The sequence below is a fragment of the Sceloporus occidentalis genome, unplaced genomic scaffold (genome assembly GCF_023333645.1).
Source record: "Sceloporus occidentalis isolate IW3139 unplaced genomic scaffold, rSceOcc1.0.p SCAF_6, whole genome shotgun sequence".
Classification (NCBI taxonomy): Eukaryota; Metazoa; Chordata; class Lepidosauria; order Squamata; family Phrynosomatidae; genus Sceloporus; species Sceloporus occidentalis.
In genome coordinates, this window is record NW_028316986.1 from 11,323,552 (window position 1) to 11,348,830 (window position 25,279).

Consider the following 25,279-nt stretch of genomic DNA (forward strand, 5'->3'; position numbering starts at 1 on the left):
ACCAGGTTAGGCGGGCGGGGAGGGGGGGTGTTGCCTTGATTCACAAGAACACCTTTTCCTTAACCAGGAACCATGTCCGACAAACCACCCATATTGAATGTATTCACCTGACCCTGAAGGCCAGGGACAGTTTAGGGATTCTGTTGGTCTACCAGCCACCCCGTGCGCTAACAGACTCCCTGGCCAAGCTGACACAGCTGGTCTCAGAGCTGGTGTTGGAGTCCCCTAGGCTTCCTGTCCTGGGGGACCTCAACATCCCCTTCGAGGCCAGCCATAGTCCAACAGGTGTGGCTCGGGAGTTCATGGCTACCATGACTGCCATGGGCCTGTCCCAATTGGTCTCAGTGCCCACGCATTCTCCCGGCAATACGCTTGATATGGTCTTTTGTACGGACATGGAGATTCTGTGGGCGGAGGTAACAAATACCTCCGCCTTGTCATGGACGGACCATTTCCTGGTCGAGGTTAAAATCAAGGCATCTACCCAGACCCCTCCCGGGGGTGGCGGACCTATTAGGATGGTCCACCCTCGAAGGCTGATGGAACCCAAAAGGTTCCAAGAAGCTCTAGAGGGGTATATGGTTGGAACTGACGGCGATTCTGTTGATGCCCTGACTAACACCGGGGATACTGATCTCTCCAGGGCTATACACAGTATCGCTCCCAAGCGTCCTCTCAGGCCTGCTTCCATAAAAAAGCCCTGGTACACGGAAGATCTCAGGGTAAAGAAGTGGGTTCTGTGATGTCTAGAGCACAAATGGCGAAGATATCAGCACTTAGCCAACAAGGCACTCCTAGACTCTCACTTGAAGGCCTACGGAGTGGCAATAAGTGCAGCAAAGAATTCGTTCTATGCTGCACGTATTGCGTCCATGGAGTCGCGTCCGGCAGAGCTGTTCAGGGTAGTGAGGGAGCTTACTCAGCTGCCCTCCTCCCTGAACCCTATTTTGGAACCATCCAAGGCCTGCTGTGACGAGTTTAACAACTTCTTCACGGATAAAATCTCTCGGATAAGAGCTGATCTCGACGCTAGTATTTCTTCAGGATCCAGAGTAGAGGTCTCCAGAGCTTACGTGGACTTTGTTGTATTGGATCACTTTGAGTCTGTAAGTACTGAGGAAGTGGACAAGATTCTTTGAAGTGTTAGGAAGACAACGTACTCTCTCGATCCCTGTCCCTCTTGGTTAGCAGCTCAGGGGGGGATGGTTGTAACTACCGTGTTATGCTGCATAATTAATTCATCTTTTAGGGAAGGGCGATTTCCATCCAGCTTGAAATTGGCCAGTGTGTAAAACCGCTGCTAAAAAAGCCCTCCCTAGACCCCTTGATTCGAAGTAATTATCGGCCTGTTTTGCTGCTGCCTTTCTTGGGGAAGGGGATCGAGAGGGCGGTTGCCTTCCAACTTCAATCGGTCTTGGATGATATGGATTTTCTAGACCCATTTCAAACTGGCTTCTGGGCGGGCTATGGAGTTGAGACTGCCCGAGTTGCCCTGGTCGATGATCTCCGTCTGGGCATGGACAGGGGTAGCGTGTCCCTGTTTGTGCTCTTAGACATCTCAGAGGCTTTCGATACCATTGACCATGGTATCCTTCTGGAACGCCTGAGGGAGTTGGGTATCGGGGGCACTGTGCTCCAGTGGTTCTGCTCCTACCTCTCGGGTAGATTCCACATGGTGCAGCTGGGGGACGTGTGCTCCGATAAGAGGGCACTTACATCTGGTGTCCCTCAAGGAGCCATTCTGTCCCCCATGCTATTTAACATTTACATGAAACCGCTGGGTGAGATCATCCGGAGACACGGGGCGCGGTGTTATCAGTACGCTGATGACACCCAAATATGTTTCTCTGTGTCTCCGACTGATGCAGTGACCAGGGATGGCATCTCTCCTCTAGACACCTGTCTGGCGTCAGTAATGGGCTGGATGAGGGAAAACAGACTCGGCTTGAATCCAGAGAAAACAGAAGTACTCGTGATAGGTTCCCCTGGCCCAGGGATGGAGATTTGTCCACCTGTCCTGAATGGAGTCACGCTTCCCCTGAAGGACTCAGTTCGCAGTCTGGGGGTGCTTCTGGACTCATCGCTCCACCTTACATCTCAGGTGGATGCGACAGTCAGGAGCACTTGTTATCAGCTTAGGCTGATACGCCAGCTGTGACCCTTCCTGGACCGGGGGGACCTTGAAACGGTGGTACATGCTCCGGTAACCTCTCGGTTGGATTTCTGAAACGCGCTCTACATGGGGCAACCCTTGTACCAAACTCGGAAGCTTCAATTAGTGCAGAATATGGCAGCTAGGTTAGTCACTGGATGCCCCAGGACTAGCCACATAACACCTATTTTGCAAGATCTTCATTGGCTGCCCATTCACTTCCAAGCCCAATACAAGGTGTTGGTTATTACCTATAAAGCCCTAAATGGCTTGGGCCCAGGTTACTTGGAGGACCGCCTCTCCCCATATAATCCGCCCCACACTCTCAGATCGGCCGGGAAGCAATTGTTGAGGGTTCCTACTACGAAGTACACCGTGACTGCACAGAGGGCGTATTCCAACTCAGCCCCGCAGCTTTGGGACTCTCTTCCCGGCGAGCTCTGCTCGGTTACCTCCCTTGACCTGTTCAGGAAGAAGTTGAAGACCTACCTCTTCCAACAGGCTTTCCCCCAGGTGTTGTGACATCTGCTCTCCCCTCTTCACATTAGCACTTTTTAAGCTAGTTATTGTTGTGGTTTTTTAATGTTTGTAATTTTTTATCTTGTTCTTAAAATTTGATGTATTATTATGTGATTTTATAATGTAGATACTGTTGTAAATTATACATTGTTTAGTACCCTTGTTGTAACCTGCTTTGATCTCTTTGGAAAAATGGGCTATAAATAAACATTATTATTATTATTATTATTATTATTATTATTATTATTAGAACAATGGATCCAAACTACAGGAAAAGAGATTCCACCTAAACATGAGGAAGAACCACTTGATGATAAGAACTGATCAACAGTGGAACATGCTGCCTTGGAGTATGGTGGATTCTCCTTTGGAGGTTTTTAAAACAGAGTGGATGGCCATCTGCTGTATGTGCCTTGATTGTATATTCATGCATAGCAAGGAGTTGGACTGGATGGTTCTTGAGGTCTCTTCCAACGCTATGATCCCATGTCTTAGGTAAGATAAAATTCCAAAATGGGCCAAGAACCTGCTACATGAGTATCTGGGCCCATTCCTTAAACACAAAGAGGCATCTTGTGAACGTGGGGACATGGACATGGTTTTCCATCCCCACCTTAAAATCCATGCTGGCACAGGGGAGAGGTTCTTTTCAGTGTGTGGGTCAAATTCTGTTCCAGATATGTTCTCACAGGACATATTGGATGGGACCAAGTGGTGGGACCCAAAATTCAATCAAGTTTTGTTGCTTAAAGCACTTAGTGCCAGTAACAGAGCCAGAAAAGATACATTTCAGCTTTTAGATTGGGTGCAAAACCTCAGAAATGGATGCAGAAAAATTATCAAGCCATCCCTCAAGGCCTCTCTCATACTGGGGTTCTCAGTGATACGACCAACATTTCTTGAATCAGAGGTTTCAGAACATGAAAGATAATTATGGTCTTGTGGGATGCATTCATAAATGGCCTTCAGGATGTAGAACTACACTCTATTGAGCTATTTATTGCCTATTGTAGAGCCACTGAAGCCTCCCACCTATGGGCATACATGCTTGGAAGAGGGGACAGGGAATCCCAGAAGCCTCTGCTATGTCCCTGTAACCAGATGCAAAGTGATGACATCAACCTCTGAGATCCATTGAGTTCTCTGGAGGTCTCTGAAGATGATATAATGATTTTGTGTCTGGCTACAGAGACATAGCCAGATGCTTCTGAGATCCTCCATCCCTGCTTTTCTCTAGACACAAATGGCCATGGATGGGTGGAAGATTCAGAGGCTCCGTTGTAGGTCTGTGGAGAGCTTTGGTCACTGAGGAGAGAGGAAAAGAATACCAGTGTCCACTATGATCAAAAATAGATATACAGGGTGTAGTTGGGTTAACTTATGCCTGTGTATGCCTCTAATAGGATGCTAGTTTATTTCTTTTGTGAGTTACTTTGGGTGGCCAATAAATAAATAAATAAATAAACAATCCTTATATCTTGAAGCACCTTTGGATTCGGTCAGAGTCAACTACAGATTCCATGTTATTATAGGTCATTATATATCAATTTCTGAAATTTCCAGAAAGTGTTTATGTTTTTGGAAGTATAGCTGTTCCGTGTCAGGGAAATCTTTTTCTCTCTAGTACACACACATGAACATGCACACAACCATCTACAGTCAAACAGTTACTCACAACTGGACATCAACATAGGCCTCCGCTCAAAATACATTGCCACAAAGCCAGGATCCATCAGGGAGAGGGCTGATTCTGTTTATAGACTGGCCAGAGCTTTTTTTGGTTGGTTAAAAAGCTGACAGGCTGTATTACAGTGAACATTCCTATATTGATTATACCATTTCTAAACCTGCCCTCTGTGTGACAGGAGTGGCATAATTAGTTTTTTCCCTCCTTGTTAAATATTTGTAAATCATTCGTACTTTTATGGGTTACATAACCTGGCTGTTACCCTTCAAATAATCTTCTTGTAACTTGTTTAAACAAGAAATATCTCCTGTAACTGTGCTGCCATTTCTGAGAGAGTTCAGTTTAAGTCCTTTGCTAACCATGGTTGGGAAATGCCTTGTTTGTGAGAAAGGATGAGAAGCTGAAAGTGCTGGGTGCGGATTATGTTCTCGGCAAGATTGTCCCTCTCAGAAACAGGATATATTCAAGGATTCTTAATTGTCATGAACTGTGATACAAGCCCTTTTATTTCTATGCTGCCATTTTCATTACAGCAACACTCTAACCTAGGCTGCATCTACATTGCAGAAGTAATGCAGCTTGAGGCCACTTTAATTGCCATGGCTCAATGGTATGGAATGCTGGGATTTGTAGTTTTGTGAAATATTTAGTCTTCTCTGGCAGAGAGCTCTGGTGCCACTGCAAACTACAAATCCCGGCATTTCATAGGATGGAGCCATGACAGTTAAAGCGGTGTCAAACTGCATTAATTCTGTAGTGTGAAAGCAGCCCGAGGCAGAATAAGGAAAATATTTTTTCCTTCATGAAGTAAAACTGTAGCAGAAACTAGGAATGGGTAGATTCTGCTCCTTTCTACATTCCTAAGGCTGGGATTGAGTTGTGATCATACAGTTCTCTTATACATGTAGAGCTTTATTATTATTATTATTATTATTATTATTATTATTATTGAACCCGGAAACTTCCAAAAGCAGCATCTTACTTTTTTTAGTTAGAAATAAGCCAGTTGGATGAGTCTGGAAATATCAAGGGTCAAATATGTATATTATAATATAGACATATAACATACATTAACCATTAAAATCCAAGGAGCATGTAGCCCCAGGACCACATTTTAACTACCCCAGTGTTAAGGTAATGACCAAGATCCTAGAAGAGTTTTATAGTGTAAATCTGCACATGTACATCAGTTATACAACTCTTGTGTAGAATCATTACATTGTGGAAGTCTATACATAACTAGATGCCCTACAGAATGCACAGCCAAATGAATAGCTGAAAGTACAACCAAATGAGAAGCTTTGTGCATATCTGTATGCCCAATGGTATTGCATACACCATTTCATTTCCACCATCTTGAACCAAATGTGAATTTTCTGTACAGGAAAAAACATCCAGCTGCATCCAAATGAGATCTTCTGCATGCACAAGAAGTCAGCAGGATTTGAGCCTATCTCTGCCTTTGCTGGGAATTGGCCAGAATTTGGTTACACGGGCCTTTTAAAGCAGCCACCAGTGACTAATGGAATCCATGTCAGTTGGGCACTGAATCTACTGTTAGTTTTCGTCCTTACTTAGAAGGAAAAGTCCAAGGTTGAGAATCATGTCCCCCTGTGTGTGTGTGTGTGTGTGTGTGTGTGTGTGTGGTGTGCCTTCAAGTTGCTCCTGACTTATGGCGACTCAAAGGCAAACCTATCATGTGGTTTTCTTGGCAAGATTTTTTTAGAGTAGGTTTGTCATTGCCTTCCCTTGAGGCTGAGAGGATGTGACTTGCCCAAGGTCACTCAGTGGGTTTCATGGCTGAACTGGGAATTGGACTCTACACTATGCTAACTCCAACATATGTTCAAATAGCTTTTGTACAGTTTAGACTATAACCCAGAGCGGATTCACCCTGATAGAGGAGCCACTCACCAACACTGATAATTTTCCTGGCAGAGTCTTGCATCATCCCATGGACAGGACATTGACATTTTTTATGGATTTCATACAATAGTTTGACACTGCTATAACTGTCATGGTTCCATCCTATGAAATCCCGGGATTTGTATTTGTTGTGGCACCTGAGCTCTCTGACAGAGAAGGCTAAATATCTCACAAAACTACAAATTCCAGAATTCCAGAACATGGCAGTTAAAGCAGCGTCAGACTGCATTATTTCTGCAGGTGCAGATCAGACCTTCGATGACATTTTCTCTTGTGTCCATCCTTTAGGGTGAGAATGATAAGCAGCACAATGACCATTAGAAGGGTGAGTCCCACATTTGACTGGTCAGCGTTTTAAAATGCACACGAAACAAAACGAAGCCTCAACACTGTAGTTTGGGTTCCCAAGGAAAACAAAGAGCGTGTGCGTAATTTGCATAATTAAAAAGATAATCGCCAAGCCTGTACTACAGATTCTCTGTGGATCAGCATGGAATAATAAAGGAATTGTCTCATGATGTTGAGTAGATAAAATTGCAGATATTGGTTGGAAGCCTGTAAGTGCTAATTTGCTAACTCTGCCATTTATTTTATAGGTGATATCAAAGCCCATTTAATAAGTGCAATAAACATAAACTTTGGCGCTTATAATGCTATTCACTAGATTAATACCCAATAGTATTTTCTTTTAAAATGCCATTTAGAGTGGGATAAATGGCCAAAGAGATATTTCTCAGATTTGCTGGTATCTACACCAAGTCAGCCTGAAACCTTGAAAGCAATTACAGAGTCAAAATCAATATATTTCCCATTCATCTCATATGCACCAAAGGCATTTTTGCCAGAAAAAGAAGAAAGTCAAAGCATTCTAACAGTGGAATGTCCAGTGACTTTTAAAATGCTTTTTTTAAAAAGAGAGTGTTCATATTTATGTTAAACATGACTAAGCTGTGTTAAATAGAGTCAGAGTATTGGTCAAAGCTAGTCCAATACTCTCTATTGTGAGTAGTAGAAGCAATCCATGCTTATTGATGCTCAGAGTAGCACATCACAGTCTACTTTTTATTAGCCTGTAGAGGTCAGAAACTGAATCTGGGATTTTCTACATCTTAAACAAACTCTTTATACCAGAACCCTATGTTCCCTTCTTGATTCTAAAGGCTGCTGAAAAGGTATGGAAAGAATATTAGACAATATTCAAGAAATGGTTGTTGAATGTTGAGAAACCCTGATAAGAAGAGTCCTGGACTGTCAAGAACCTTCATAGTCTGGGACTTAACTGTGCAAAATTCACATGGTTGTTTTGAGCAGTAAACAGCATTATCTGTACTAGGAACACCATTTTCAGCACTGAAAATGATACGTCCATGCCGAAATATGTCTGACTGTTTCCTGTGCAAAATCCTCTGTTTCCTCTGCAAAACAACCAATGCAGAATAAGCCCTGAATTGTAAATAAGTTTCTAAAATGGCATATTATTTCAAAGCTCGAAGAAAATTGCCAAAATGATACATTGCTTCATCCAAAAAGAAAATTACTGAAGAATGATATTCCTACTGATAAACTCCTATTCTATGAGTCTCTCTACCCCACACAGTCATCTTAGGACTTTATCACACCCGTTTTTTTCAGCGTTACGAGTACAGGAAGAGGACGCTCATGTGCACAAGTGACCTGCAAAAAATCGATTTTACTGTACGGCAAAGCGTCCCCCCAAAGGCCCCATTCTGTTCCGTTGCTCCAAGCCATCCTCGTTCAGTGCTGATGGGCACCATTTTGTTCGTTCGGAAGACTTCCAACCAGAACATTTCATGCCCCTCAGCACTGAACGAGGATGGCTTGGTGCAATGGAATGGAACAGGGCCTTTTAGGGGATGCTTTGCCGTGAGGTAAAATCTGTTTTTTGCAGGTCACACGTGCACACGAGCATCCTCTTCCCATACCTGTAACGCTGAAAAAAAAACGGTGCAATAAAGTTCCTGGTTTGTCATGTTTCCATCTTACAGAATTCTGGGATTTATAGTTCATTGAGATACTCAAAATTCTGACAGAGACCTTTAGTTCAAGGAAGTGTGTTCGTGTTGAGAATTCTAAATACCCCACCCCCAAACTACAAATCCTAGGTTGCCATAGGATAGAGCCATGGCAGTGTTGATATATTCTATGTACTTGCGATAGGAACCTCAGGTCTGGGCAGGGAAGTTTGTCAACCAGTCCTGGACGGGGTCACACTTCCCCTAAAGGATGAAGTTCGCAGTTTGGGAGTACTCCTGAATCTGTCCCTACAGTTGTCATCTCAAATAGATGCGATGGCCAGAAGTGCTTGGTACCAACTTTGGTTCATACGCCAACTGCATCGCTACCTGGACTGAAAGGACTTTGAAGCAGTAGTGCATGCTCTGGTAATCTCTCATCTTGTTTCTGTAATACGCTCTACATGAGGCTACCCTTGTACCAAGTTCAGAAGCTTCAATTAATTCAAAATATGGCAGCCAGATTGGTCACCGGTTCTTCAAGGTTTGACCATTTAACAGCAATCTTAAAAGATCTTCACTGGTTGCCGATTTGCTTCCAAGCTCAATACAAGGTGTTGGTTATTACCTTTAAAGCACTACATGGCTTGGGCCCGAGTTACTTATGGGAACACCTCTCCCTACATAATCTGCCCCGCATTCTGAGAATATTGGGGAAGAATTTGCTGGAATTAAAAATGACCAAATTAGCTTCAACTTCCCTAAGAACCTTCACTGTAGCTGCCCCCAGATTTTAGAACAATCTTCCAGAAGAGATCTGTTTTATTACCTCCTTGGAGACTTTCAAGAGGGCAGTTAAGACGGATTTCTTCCGACGAGGATATCCACCTGACTCTGTATGGGATACATGGATCCATCTTTTTGATTAGGATCAGAATACCTCACTCCCACTGTCACTTTGGATAATGTGTTTTTAATTGTTAAACTGTTTAATTGTTATATGTTTTTATATTTTATTGTCAAAATCTGTAATTGTATACTTATACTAGGTTGTAATCCTCAATCCACCTGGGAGAGGTGAGAAAATATAAATAAAATTATTATTATTATTATTATTATTATTATTATTATTATTATTATTTATTGTTTTAAACACAGTGCATGAAGAAATTTGATTTCAATGGAATACCTTTTTGTGCTGTGATTTCATAAGTTCCCTTATGTAATGCTGATCACTGAGAATCCATTCTTACTGAAAACCTTGTCAATGAGAGCCTAAACTAATTCCTGAAGTGAACCTTAGGAATTCTTAAGGGTAAATGGAAGAAAACAAGAAGGCAGGGGTGCATATGCAGACAGACCAAGAGACACCAAGGTGCATTACAGACCGCCTGAAAATGGCGGTCTCCCGCCGCCACCAGTTGCTGCGTCTGGGAACCGCAGTGGTCAAACCGTGTGGTTCCCGGACGTAACAAAAAGAAGCCGCAAAAAGTGGCTTTTTTTTGCGCCCCGGAAGTGGTGCTGCAAGTGGCCAATGGCGCACTTGCGACGTCACTTCCGTTGCGGGACGTGCGGACGCTATGCATCAGCAAAATCAAGATGGCGTCACCCGTGTAGAACGGGCGCTGCCATTTTATACGTCCCCAGGACATACTAGGGTTAGGGGCATGCATAAAGAACTCCCTTTCCTAACCCTAGTACATCCTGGGGACGTACTTTACGCCTGTGCAGAACGGACCCAAGAGAACAAGAATGCAGTGGTCACAACTGCTCAGTCTCTAGTTTTGCAAACTGCAAACTTCCACGTACTCCATGCAAACTGAAACACTCCATGTCCTCTGATTCCCAGGTAATGCTAAAGATGGCAAGATGCTTCTAAGAAAATATGGCCCAAAATAAGCATTAGGTCAAAAGTTTTAATGATTACAATTGGATTATTTTTTTGCTCATGCAAATTGCAGAATGCAAGGCATTTAGTTGCCAATAAATCTATAATGAATAGGTTTTGAGAAATCCCTGCCTCCTTGGCTGCCAGGGAATATGCAAAATAAAAATGTTCACATCTGACTCAGTAATTACCAGCCAAAAATGTTGATCAAGTGGTCGTCAGCCAAATTAGTACCTGACAAAGGCCATTTTTGGCAGGTTTGTCAGGCTGAAGAAGAGGAAACGAGTCACAAAAAATCTAAAACCTGGAAATAATAATAGCTTGGAATTATGACACGAATTCCCACCCAAGAACGCAGAGAAGTATGGTGGCAAAGCAGGTGGGAGGCCTCTTTATTTAGAATGGGTGGCAGCATCCAAAATATTTTAGAATGGCAAAGATGGTTTTATGCTTCAAACAACGTCGCTGCTATGGATAAACATCATTTCAATCATGTGGGCTAAAGGATAATTCACACAGGCAAAAAATTATCACTGAAAGAAGATTTTTTTTTCTTCTTCTCTACATCAAAGACCATTTGCACATTTATGAGACCAATTTTTACATGTTTCTGTGAACATACAAAATTTAATAACTACTACCTTGTTGCCTGAGGTATTAAAAATAACACCATCCAAAGGGCTGTGTGAGTCTTTCGGAACAATATGCTTGCTCTTTTTCCTTAGAAGGAGTGTGAGAGTGTGTGTGTGTGTGTGTGTGTGTGTGTGTGTGTGTGTGTAGCACGACAAAATAAAGAGCCACCAGAAATCATTGTGTATAAATTGTACAAATCATGATGGGAACAAAAATGCTGTCTCATTCTTACAATGAAGGCAAGACCTATTGCAGGGGTTGGGGAGTCCCTAACAGACATACTGTCCTAACTTTAAATGGGATGTTGATGAAATATCTCTACATCCCAAATCATAACTTCATACAGCTTTCGTTCTGGAAAGGACCCTCAAGATCATCTAACTAACACCTGTTCAGTCTGTGATGTATGACACATGACACAGTTTCAGCTTTTCTGATAGATGCAAAGGCTCTACTATAATATCTTCAACAAGCTGGAATGTGTCCCGAGTAGGGTGACCAAGTTGATCAAAAGTCTGGAAAACAAGACCTATGAGGAATGACTAATGGAGCTGGGAATATTTAGATTGGGAAAGAGAAGACTAAGAGGTGGCATGAGGGTTGTTGTTGTGTACCTTCAAGTAGTTTCTGAGTTATGGTGACCCTAAGGCAACCCCAACATGGACATCCTTGGCAGGATTTGTTCAGCAGAAGTTTTGCTTTGCTTTCTTCTGAGACAGAAAGAGTAGGATTCCTATGTTTTTAGAACCTTAATATGTGGTTTGTCCTTATCATATCCCACGAAGCCCTGTCATGAATGTCCCAAAGTTGTTATTGTGTTAATTTTGTGGAATTTAAGTTATGGATTGTTTGGATATGGGGATAGAGGATTTAATTTATGTTACTGGTTATTTTATGAATTCTGAGTATTATGTAACATTTTATCTATCTACGTCGCCTCAATCTGCAGGGAAAGGTGGGGTACAAATAATTTTTTAATTATTATTATTATTCATCTAATGTCACTCAGTGGTTTTCAGTGGCTGGGCAGCTATCTGAACCCTGGTTCTCAGTGTCATAGTGCAATGCTCAACAACTATACCACACTGGTATATTCTTGATTTTATTTGGTTTTTGTACAGCACCGTGTACATCTATGGAGTTTTATAAATAAAGCTAATAATAATAATAATAGATGCTGGGAACAAGAGGCCTAGCTCTGACTTGTTTGTGTTAGTGTTATTCATGAGGATTCCTCTACTTCATTCATGGTAGTATGTTCAGACATGGGAGCTAGAAGTGCCAGGTTTTCTGAAGTGTAATGTGAGATACTCCTGTTTTCCAAGCTTACGTGGGACCCTTGAATCAGGCCTATGTAAGACCACTTCACATCTCATGAGACAAGGGCTTCTCATGAGATCTCATGACCCCTATGAGATTTCAAATATGATGAGAGCCTCAAAATCCATGAAAATCGTCCAATGGAATGCTGGACATTGGGGAGTTAAAATGAGATATTGCAGCTCAGCCAGCATCTGCAGCAGAAGAAATAGTAGTATTGCCAACTGCAACAGCCACAGATGGAGCCCTGGCATCTGGTGGGGCCCAATTGCTGTGTACAAAATACACAGGAGTTCAAGGGATTTGTTATTTTGATGTTCCTATATTGCCCTGGTATGGGCCTAAATACCCTGAAAGCACCAGATCCTGTCTTATCTTTGAAGCTAAGAAGAGCCAGTCCTAGTTAGTACTTGGATGGGAAACCGCCAATGAATACAATGTGCTATAGGCTATATTCCAGAGGAAGGAACTGGCAAATCCACTTCTGAGAATTCCTTGTCTATGAGATTAATGAGATTGCTGAAAGTTAACAAGTGACTTGAAGGCACATACATACACATATTGCCCTGATACAGTACTTCAAGGTCTAAATATAGGACTCCCAGATATAACTGGATGTCTGGGAACCCTAAAGTGATCCCCTGCCTGCACTTGGAAGTGGTAGAATTCAGACTGGTAAATTGCAGAAACTATGGTGTCCTTGAATCAGGAACATTTACACTTCTTTCCTAGGCTGCTTTGGACCAGTTGACACACCCTATGATCACATCCAGCCAACAGGAACAGCAGAAAAGAAGGCACACAACATATCTTCATCATAAACCTGAGGCGTGCCTAGATATATGCACTGCCCCTCTACTGGCTGTTTTCTGTGCACTGAATGTGGCTTCTGTACGAGGGCATTTGTTTTGTTAAGTATCAATATTTATATCCATTCTAGTTTTAATATTAAGTATAAATTGCTATTGCCTCCATTCCCTTCCCCTTGAATTGCTTATGTGGCAGTTCACCTGGCTGTCTGCAAGCATATCTCCCGCATTTATTTAGCTAAGAAGTACAACTGTCAGCTGTACCAAGCAGCAGTCCAGTCCTTCTGATCGTTACATAACAACCCAGGTTTTCCAGCTTTGCAATAAATCAGCAAAATAAAGAAATCAACAGTGGATTTCTTTCTAAAGCAACTTTATAATATGGTTCCAACACATTTTCTCTGGTGGTGCTATAAGATTTTTAAAAGTGTTTATAACTCAAACCACTTGTTAGTCCATACTAGAGGAGACCTATTGAATCACCTATTAAATGGTATGTTGACACTCATCTAAATCCTGTTAACTCAACAAGTCTACTCTTTCCGGAACTAGCAATTGGACTGAGGCTTCTGAGCATTTCAGCCTATGAATTTATAGTCTCCAATATGTTTTTGTTGTTTATTTAAATATACAGCCTGAGATTCTACATTATGACCTATGCTTCATGACTTTACAGCTCTGTAGCTACTTAGCTGGACAGAGAGGAAAGCTGATAGGAAGAAACTTAACTCATTTGAAATATGCTGCCAGAGAAGTGTTCTATGGATACTGTGGACTGCTAAAGGGGGACTAAATGGTTTCTAGAGCAAATCATGCCTGAACTCTCCTTAGGCACCCAGATGACTAAACTGAGGCTGTTTTAATTTGATCATGTCATGAGAAGACAAGACTCACTAGAAAAGAGAATAACACTTGGTAAGGTAGAAGGCAGTAGGAAAAGAGAAAAGACTACATTACAGATGGATAGAGTATCAAGGAAGCCTTGGCCCTGAGTTTTCAAGACCTGAGCAGGGCAGTTTATAGAGTTTCCATAAATTGAAGCCAACTTGGTGCTAGTTAACAAGAACAGCAGCAATGTAGTAGAAATAAAACAAAACCCTGTTAGTGAATTGCAAAGGTCCTCATAGTAGTTAGGGACCAGAATCAAATGCTTTACATTTTGGATTTTTTTGGGGGGGTCATTATACCTGTATTTGCATATATCTAATATAATGAGATACCTTGGAGATGGGACCCAAGTCCAAACCCCAAATTCATGTTATTTCACGTATGACCTATATACCTATACACCTGAAGGTAATCTTATGCAATATTGATTATAATTTTGTGTATGAAACAAAGTTTGTGTACATTGAACCGTCAGAAAGCAAAGGTGTCACTCTCACAGCTGCCATGGAAAAATAATGGTTTTTGGAGTATTTTGTATTTCAGAACTGCAGATAAAGGAGACTCAACCTGTGCAACGCTTTGTATAAAGGTGGTTTGTTTGTTTGTTTGTTTGTTTTTGCCATTTCAGAACTTCCTGCCAACCATTGAATCATCTACCATTAAAAGGCATTGTATGTTGACCCACTGGAGATATTTCTACCATCTGCGATGTCAGTTGGCACATCCCTGAAAGAAGAAGGCAGCTGGGTGGATTGGGGATCTCAATCTACAACAGAGAAGAAGTGACAGAGGGAAAAGGCCGACTGCCCCTACTGTCATCTGTTCCTGAGGGCTCTAGATTTCATCCGAGGCGGCCATTGTGTGCTATCAGCTCTAATGCAGCGACCTGTCACAGTGAGGAAGTAATTTCACATGGTCTGAACAAACTGACAGAACATTTCACCTTTCAGGGAAACATAATATTTTCTGATAAGGAGCTTATGTTAGTTTTTCTAGCAAACAGCCTGAGAGCATTTCTGTCCATAGCAGTTCTCAATGTGATAAGTTGAAGAAAACATCCATGGCCATGACTTTTTTTTTTTTTTTAAACCAAGCCATTTGTTGTTGTTTTCTGAGGGATAGTACCATTGGAAGAAATCTAAATAAATGGCAGCATACAGATGAAAGGAAAAGAATGGGTTCTAAAGCACCTTCAGACATGGATTTTGCAGGCAAAAATAAGCATGCAAACGGGCTAGCAAACAAAAGGCTACAGATGAACCAGTATTAAGAAAAATATATGTGTGCCATCATTCAAAAAATATTCCCAACTGTCTGTCTCATGCTGTGCATCTCTTTCTTTCTTCCTCCCCTGTTGGAAGGCAACATTCCTCTAAAGTACCTTATCCAGAAAAGTGAGATTTTGAAACTGGTCTATACTTCTTTAAATCCAGAGGGTCCAGGGAAGGGCTTTTTAGAAGTGACCATAGCACTTCTTGTTACAGGTATTATTTTCTAACTTGAAAAGCAGATTGAAATCCTCATGTGGCAATCTCTTATGACTGATGTGGCTAGAAAGTTAAATTACTGTAACAATATTGTGCATTTTGCATCATCTGTAGCTTCTGAACTGCACCACTCTTTGAGGGACTGTGTTTCACTGTTGTACAGCTCATACTGTCAGGAGGTTCTTCCTAATGTTTAGATGGAATCTCGTTCACATGTCCTAGTCTCTGGATCAGTAGAAAACAAACCAAAACATTAGGAAGAACTTCCTGATGGTAAAAGCTGTTCAACAGTAGAATATGATGCCTCAGAAAGTGGTGGAGTCTCCTTCTTTGAAGGTCTTTAAGCAGAGTCTGGATGGCCATCTATTGGGTATGCTTCAGTTGTGTATTCCTGCATGGCAGGGTATTGGACTAGACGGCCATTGTGGTCTCCTCCAACTCTATGATTTTATGATTCCACAGGTCACTGTGTTCTGGATTCAGTTTAGCTTTTACGCACCTCTATGGGACATGCAACTGAGTTTGAAAAACCATACTGGGAGCTGCTTGGAATGTGAGGACCTCCACCCCAACACACATGCACACAATGCGCATGACATTTCTGCTCTCCCTGCCTTACCTCTGCCTGTTTTACTTGTATTCCTAAACGATTACACTGCCTGCATATATAGAAAATGAATTGTGCACTATGACATTACAGAAGGGATTAGGCTTTTGGAGCTGCCATAAGTGACATATGACTGCCATGACAGGCAGGCAGTGGTATTCAAACAGAATTTATCTGAAAAAGCCATAGACTTCAATGTAGAGTTTAAGGGGGAGGATGAACAGCTGCATATTTACAAAAGGAATGTCACTGAACCGTCTCTATGTCGAGGGATAGCCTATGGCTACTGCTGACTTTGAAATCAGTAGTGAAAGGATTAAATACACCTGAAGTTACAGCTCTGAGGCCACTTCCACCTCCTCCCTTTTGCACTCTCTTCTCCTCTACTCAACTTAGTCCTTTTACTTCCTTTCTGAGGGCTACAAGATTTACATTCTGAGGCTTTTCATTATTAGTTGTGCAAAAGTCATAAGAAACCTTAGAAAGAGGGATGGGGGAAAGACCTTTGCCATTTGATGTCTTTGGAAAGTGAATATATATATATATATATATATATATATATATATATATATATAAAATTGTAGAATTGGAAGAGACCACAAGGGCCATCCAGTCCAACCCCCTGCCATGCAGGAAATCTAAATCAAAGAATCCCTAACAGATGGCCATCTAGCCTTTGTTTGAAGACCTTCAAGGAAGGAGACTCCACCACTCCCTGCGGGAGTTTCTTCCAGTGTCGAACAGCTCTTACTGTCAGGAAGTTCCTCTTAACGCTGCGGTTGAAGCTCTTTCCCTGTAGCTTGCACCCATTGTTCCAGGTCCTCGTCTCTGGAGCAGCAGAAAAGAAGCTTGCTCCCTCCTCAATATGACATCCCTTCAAATATTTAATGTTACAGGGCATGATCCAAAATCAGCTGAAACCCACGTGGGAAAAGCATTGAAATTGATTTTCCACTGAAATTTCACATCAAGCAAAATTCTGAATGAATTGTGGAGCTTTCTTCCTGGCCAAAAGAGCTGATGAATTTGAATGGGAGCCCAAACCATTACAAGTAGATTTGCGGTTTTTCTCCCACCTAGAAGGTTTCTCAAGCCACTAAACTGTGGTAGAAATGGCTCTGTATTTCTCCGGTCTCCAGGTCACCAAACATGCATCTACAGTGTAGAGATAATGCACTTTGAAAACACTTTGCTGTAGCTCTATCAGGGAATTGTGGAATTTGTAGTTTTACATGTTCTTTAGCCTTTTCTGCCAAAGAGTGCTGGTGCCTCACAAAACAACAAATCCCAGAGTAATGTTTTACTAATGTTGGGTGGAGGCAGGAAACAATAACAGACCAACACATAACATCAGTTAAAAACACATCACTTATAACCCTCTATCAGTTAAAAGAACAGACAAGACATGCATATCAAAACAATCCACATTTAAAATTCATCATCTTAAATTTACAATTTAAAATCAGCCAGATAGTCTGGCAGAAGGGACTGGTCTTTAAAGCTGTCTAAAATTTGGACAGCATATTCAGCTGTTGAATCTCTTCCAGCAGGTTGTTCCAGAGTCTAGGATAGAGCCATGGCAAAACCGTGTCAAATCACATTATTTCTACAGTGTAGATGCAGCCAGAGAGTTTCATTTGAATAGTCAAACCACTTACATCATTCTGGTTATCCTGAACAAATCAGCTGGTCACATAAAATATCTTGTCACACCAGGAGTAGAGAAAGAAATAGGATTGTATCTGAATTCTGTCCTTTTTTTTTTTCATTACAAGGAAAGATTCCTCTCCCCCACCCCCAAGAAACATTACTTGGATGCCCAAACTCAGACCTGAAGAATGTTCACTTCAACTTTACTTTCTATCAGCGGTGGACAACTTTGGTGGGTCCAGGGGGGTCTGCTTCTGAGAGCCTTTGCGGGCTACCCAACCAGCCAAATTCCCTCCTGAGGCAGCTGGAAGCCCAGTTTTGATTTTGGGGGGAAAACCCCACAAGTTTTGCTTAAATGTGAGGAGATGATTGCATGGCTTTTCCCTCCCATTCTGGGCATGGGCTGAGACTGTGGAGTTTATCGTGCAGTCCCTGGGTAACGGGCCCAGCACAGAATGGAAGGGGGCAGGAAGGGAATAGAATGGGGATATCACCCATTTTACTGCACGGGAGAACACCACTGATGCCACTGAAGTCCCTGTTCCATTCCCCATCCATCCCACAGGAGGCAATTTTCAAGAACTGTTCTGAACAGTTCTTGAAAATCGACATCTGAAGGACAGATGGGGAATGGAACAGGGACCTCCGGTGGCATCAGTGGTATTCTCCCATGCAGTAAAGTGGGTGATATCCCTGTTTCCTTCCCTTCCCGCCCCCTTCCATTCCATGCCAGACCTGTTCCCCAGAGCCCATGCAATAAGCTCTTGTGTATAAATAGAAGTTATCATGCAACTCTGTGCCCACATTGGAGGCATTCCGTACCCGATCAGGACTTCTCCCATACTTTGCAATGGACGGGAAAGTACCATTTTATTTATTTATTTATTTATTTATTTATTTATTTATTTATTTTTGCTAAGTACAGGAGAAGTCCCAGTTGGGTACGGGATGTCTCCAATCTGGGCACGGAGCTGTGTGATAACATCCGTTTATACATGGTCTCAGCCTGTGCCCAGATCGGGGGGAAACAGTTGTTGCGATAATCTCCTTAAACAAGATGGGTCCTTTGCTCTCAGCCTCAGGAGAAGGCAATGGCAAACCTCCTCTGAACAAATCTTTCCAAACAACAACAACCCCATGATAAGTTTGCCTTAGGATTGCCGTAAGTCAGAAACAACTTAAAGGCCAACAACAACAACAACTGGATGGTGGTGCACATCAACCTCTTTAAAAGAAGGCTTTCTCTTCTTACAGGTTTCCAGGAGTGGCCATTCATCCCCCCCCCCCCCCCCCAAAAGGGAGACATGGAACATTCGTGAAGAGTCACCAAAATAGCCTTGGGGCAATAGGTAGTCCCAATCTCATATTGCCCATCCCAGGTTTAAATTTATCCCTCCACCCAAATCTGTTCCCCTGGGTTCCCTCTCTCTGGTGGCATAGGCACCTCATCTTCCTCTTTCTGTTTCAGAGGAGTCCAGAAAAGCATTAGTTCCTCCTAGGATAAAGGGGATTAACAATTTCACTTGCTATTAGAGCAGCAGTGCCAAAAATATATACAATATTTCCAGTCAGGAAGAGGAAATCATGTGTGGCACTTAAAAGCCCTTCTTTTGCTGCTCAGAAGTCTATTTCCTTTTCCTTAAATGTGGGAAATACTTCCTGTCCAAGCATGAATACAAAGCTTGTGCCAATTTTTTATTTTTTATTTTTTTGGTGTAGAGGAGGACATTTCTTTTCTTCTTTGCTGTGTAATCACAACTTTGTTGTGATTTTTAAAAAAAGATGTTCAGGAAGCAGAAGCTAAAAATAATAACAATAGTTTTGGAAGAAAAGGAGCAAGCTTTGCAGGCAAAGTTTACATTCCCGTACTTTTTGAGTGGAGAAGAACTCTTTATATGTTCTGTACTCTGCTTAAGTAATGGGTATGTGTGTGTGTGTATTTATGAGCTTGATTGAAACAACAGAAGCTCTTTATTTTCAGCCATTTTGGCACTAATTTAAAAAATGTTTGCATATTGCTTTTATTGGCCACTCTTTCTCTTTTTATTACCTGCACATGTCTTCACTTGCCCTATTGAGTGCCATCATATAGCCAAGCTTAACTGATGACAAGGACTTAAATAATGTTGGTTCGTCTCCCAACTAGAGAAGACCCATATCATCTATTGCTGAATAGTGAGTTAACAAGTAAATCAGTTTTATTGACTCAATAGTTGGGATGGCTCAACCATGAAAACCCACTGGGCAACCTTGGGCAAGACACACTCTCTCGGCCTCAGAGGAAGGCAATGGCAAATCCCCTATGAAGAGACTTGCCAAGAAAGGCCTGTGATAGAGTCTCCATAAGTTGGAAATGACTTGAATGCACAAAGCACACACACATACACAATAGTAAGGTTTAGTCCACAATGTGATGATTTCAGATTGTTGACTAAATCCATCTTCACATTTCCCTTAAAGACAAGGATGGGCAACTCTTTGGCAGTCAAGAGCCAATTCCTCTCCCTCATAGCATGCCCAGATACCTCCATTTTTTCTCTTCAGTCCCTCTCAAAATTGGAGTGATGTCACGTTGGAGTGTTTTCTGCATGATTTTAGGGAAAATAAAAAAATCCATAAACCAATCTGGCTTTTCAAATAGAGAAGTTGGGAGGATTTGGGGGAGCATTAAAGGCATCTGATCTTGTCTGATATTGGAAGCTAAGTAAGTACTTAGATGGTAGACTACCAATAAATAGCACTATAATTCCTTTTTCCTTTGCTTGATCACTGTTGAATCTGTGTCCTGGAAACAATAACTGTGTTTACTTGGCAGCTGCGTTTACTGGGTCTGACACAGTAAAAGCCCCCAGGAGAGTAACCAACATATTTTATTTTGGAAAGTTCTGGGTTAATTTAAACTGATCTAGGGAGTAGGAGTAAAATGCTTTTTGTTATGCCCAGAGCTCCCAAGAAATACTTTGGGATGGGGGGGGGGGGGGGAATGTATGGATAATCAAAATGAAATTGGTTTGTACAGGAAGAAAACCTGGCATTTCCTGGGATTTTTACCTATCTGTAGGTGGTTCTTTTAAAGCTATCTGATGTGGGGCAATGGCAATTCCCCCAGCCCAATGTTCTAGGGATTGGCATCACATTTGTGTCCACTGACTGCAACCATTTCTTTGATTCCTGGGAACTCTTCAGGGATCAACAGCGAAGGCATGGGGAGTGGTACCCAGTCTATGGACCACCACTTTGAGAAGGACTGTTTTAGTGTACTCCACTGGTACTTTCACTGTTTTTAATTGACATGTACTCTGGCAACAGGGCGTCCTTTCTTCCAATTCTTCCCTTTCTCCCTTCCCCTAATCCTCCATTCTATTTTTTGCTATTTCTTTTCATAGGGTGAGGAACCATATTCTTTTTGGCAAGGCTGAATGTAAGTAATGTAAACAGTATTGACAACACAGGATAGCCACCTATGAAAGCTGAGGGTGTGTAGAGGTGACATTTGACAATCTTCCCTGCAGTGCACTTGCTCTAACCATATGTGAATTCCTTTCCACGTATCGCAGAGAAATCACATTCGCTTTTACAGCCTCCCTATAAAAATCTGATTATAATAAATGTGTGCTTAATTAATACATTAGGACATAAAGACATTTATTCTCCTCTTACTCACAATCATTCTGTGCAAATTTAATAATGCAAGGGAGCCTTCTTGGATGCAAATGGAAAAGATGAGAAAATACACTGGCTCTCATTGATGTTGAAAGCATACCTATGAGGAACTGCCCCTGGCATGATGACTGCAGTCCAATTCCCTTCTAACTAGCAAAGAATTCAGTAGGTGGCACCCAGAACTGCTAGTTTTTTGTTGGTAAAGATGACAGTGAAACATACCAAAGTTTCTGTCTGTCTGTTATGCTATACAAATCCACATGTTTGATTACAGAGTCACCAAACTTGGTCTGAATTCTGCAAGCATCTTATACATATATAAGCTCTCTTCTAGAAATGGCTGGACACCTTCAGTGTCTGTCCATCACGGCTGATCATAGAATCATAGACCTGGAAGAGACCAGAAGACCCATCCAGTCCAATTCTTCATGCAGGAAGACACAATCAAAGCACTCCTGAAAGATGACCATCCAGCCTCTTTTAAGACACTAGTAGAATTTCAGCCTCTGTTTTACTATGCAGTTTCTACTATGCAGATGAAAGGCCCTCCCTCCATGAGGATGGAGCAAGCTTGATTTGCACTGCTCTAGAGACTAGGACATGGAGCAATGGATTCAAGCTACAGGAAAAGAAATTCCACTTCAACATTAGGAAGAACTTCTAGATGGTAAGAGATGTTTGACAGTGGAATATGCTGCCTCAGTGTCGTGGAGTCTCCTTCTTTGGAGGTTTGTAAGTAGAGTCTAGATCAGTGATTCCCAGACTTTAGTCTTTCAAGGGTTTTGAACATCAACTTCCAGAAGCCTCAGACAACTTGGTCAAGAGTCAGGAGTTCTGGGAGCTGAAGTCCAAAACATATGGAGAACGAAAGTTTAAGAACCACTGGTCTAAATGACCATCTGTTGGGAGTACTTTGATTGTGTCTTCCTGCATGTTGGAGGTTGGACTGGATGGCCCTAGGGTTCTCATCCAGCTCTATCATTCTATGAATTTCTCCATCTCCCTCTTCTCAAGATACCCTGCAACCACAAGCAAGCTGCAGAGATCATTTACAAATGCTTTGATAACCAGTGCCTTAGAAATACTTCAGTTAGGGTGCTGCAAGGCTGTTCTTCTGTGTCAGGTGATAATGGGAAGCAAAACAAGATTTAGCAGGGGACACACATGGTTAATTGGAACCACAATGATGGTGCACCATCATCATACTTACAGTGACAATGCAGCATCTCAGCTGATATGTATAAAATGACAGAAGGCTTGTTCACCTCTGGAACTGATATGAATGTAGAAAGGAAATGGCATCTGGCCCCAACCTGCAAAATCTACAGGGAAAAAAAAAAAAAAAGAATGCATTCAAGAATGGCCATTATTATTATTACAACTATGTAGTTTGCTTGTGGGGTGGGGGTGGGGGTGGGGGTTGGAATAGAAAAGAGAGATAGAGAAAGGCAAAGGGGGGGGAAATCAAACAATGCTTTCAAGTCAGCAAAATTCATGAGGGCTACAGAGCTTCAAATTGAAATTATCTCTCTCTGCACTGATAAATAAACTAGCTCTGGTACCTAAATCATGACACTAACTATACGATTCGATTTTTTTTTAAAGTAGTGATTAGGTGGATACTCAGGGGGACCTGCTAGCCTTCCCAGAGATAACAGACTCAACTTAATATCAACTTAAAAAGAGACTTGAATTCTAACCAATCTCATGTAATGAATTGAAATTCTATAGCTTTCAGGGAAAAAAGGGGGGAAGAGAAAAAGAGAAAGAAAGAGAGAGGGAGAGAGAGAGCAAGGCAAACCCTGCGATGCGGCTCCATTCTCTAACTTGCTGTCAGGAAATATAATTTGTGTTCTTGGTGATTCACCTAGCTCCCATGCAGCATGCAAATTTATTTCCCTAATAATCAGACCTGGAGATTGCCTGAGTGGATTAATAGCATCATTCCTTATGACCGCCAGAATATTATGCACCTATGACATGGAAAAATTGTGTTAGTTCTACAGAGAAAACGTACGGATATTTGTCCTCGTAGACAATATAATAGACCGGTGCATCATCAGATTACAATGTCATTTCAAAAACCTTGAATACAAATAATATACAGTGGGGGAAATATTGGTACAACCTCTCTTGATTCAGTAGCCTTGAATTCACATGTCTCTTCTTTCTTTCCACTTTGTAAAAACTGCTTTTTTTTTTGTGGGGTGAGGGGGGAACCCCTTTCTTCATTGCTTTGCAGTGCTGCCAGTAAACAGCAGAGGTATTTTGCATTAAGACACTATCTCCCTGTTGTTCTTATGTTATTGCCTTCCAAGGACTCCAAACAAAATGCTCACTTCATGAATCCATGCCCAGGCTCACAGAGGTGTGCACTGTGCATGGATATCTATGGGGAAAGATCTGAAGTCATTTATTTTTGCAAAGCAATGGTTTGCTTGTTGGTGTGTGTGTGTGTGTGTGTGTGTGTTTGTGAATATAATTCTCATAGGGCTTCCTTTCAGTGGGAAAAGGCAGAACCTGAGTAGATCCAGAATGTTCTAAAAAGAACCATCTACCCCCCCCCCAAAAAAAAAAACCAACACACTGCCTCACAGACAAGACCAAAAAGAAAGAAAGAAAGGAAGGAAGGAAGGAAGGAGGAGAAGAAGAAGAAGAAGAAGAAGAAAAATCATTATTATGCACTCGGGAGCAATGAGATTAGCTCCTATTGCTGCCCCTAAGGTGGAGCAGCAGGACAAACCAATGAGATGACGCTAATGGGGAATGTTAATAGCATTCTCCAAGAAGAAGTTAGGATAATTAAACATGTACGGTCTCTTTAAAACCAAACGATGCACATTCTCTCCGGCTGGGTGTTTACAAGAATTCCAATTTCAGGTCACAGTCATTTTAAAAGATTGCTTAAGAAAGAGATGGGGATAACCAATCTTATTCATGTATTCAAAGGATCCTTATAAAATGTGCAAAACAAAACCGTTAAGGGGGGAAGTGTGTGTCTTTCCTTGACAGGGGTGCTTTATTGTAGGGGGTTTGTTGTGTGCTCCCCTAATATATGGAACACTTTCAAGCTAATACACCTTGCAGGAAGGCAGACCTTAATGTGATGGATTTTATAGTCTCTCATTAGGGTGCGTTTATACAACTGGGTACTAAGGACATACCCAGATTAGTATTCCTTATTAAAAGAGTGAGCTTCATCTACATCATTTTATTTTTCATTTTCCATTTAAAAAAAATTAATAAATTGAATAGTGTAAAGTATTTTTTTTCTGTTAAGGAAATCTTGCCTGGAAGTTACTTTCCCAGATTATGAGACAGATATCTTGATGTACAGCTTCAGTTATAGGATGCTGTAATTGCGTACTCCACCTGCTTTTCTATTGGAGGAAGAAAGAGCTGAGCTGATTAAAATTCAAGGCATTGCCTCCCCACCCTCTTCTCTCTCCACTGCTTTTAGAAATATAAACATTTGCACAAATCCATTGCACACTGCATTCGTATGTGCTTTCATCAAAATGATATCCTTTTTTTTTAAAAGAAAAAAACAGAATGAATCAATGTTTTTTTTCTCCTAGTTGTTTCACACTGACATAGGTCTCTAAGAGTAATGGTGGAAGCGAGCTAGCAAGCAGACATGTAGAACCTTAGTATTTGACAAGCAGTAATAATAATAATAATAATAATAATAATAATAATATCAGTGCTAAATATACCCACTGTACATTTCTGTTGGTTCTTCTTAGGGGAGTCTAAATTTTAAAATACATTCTCAATTTGCTCATAATCTAAAAGAAAAAGGAAACGCAGAGAGCAAAGGTTCCATAAAGCTTGAAATCTTTCCCTCTCTTTTTTAGTGTGTGTATGAGAGAGAGTCCTCTGAGTCTGCAGCCTCAAATGTAAGATTGTAGTCCTATGTAAATCTACTTCTTGAGTACATTTCAGTGAGTGAACTGCACTGAATCACGTTGTCCAGATTAGGACATTAAAACAGAGAGCAACCTTTTGGCCAGGTGAATATTTCATATATTCAGTTCATGCACAATTTATGCAACAATGGGGAATAGCTCATTTAAA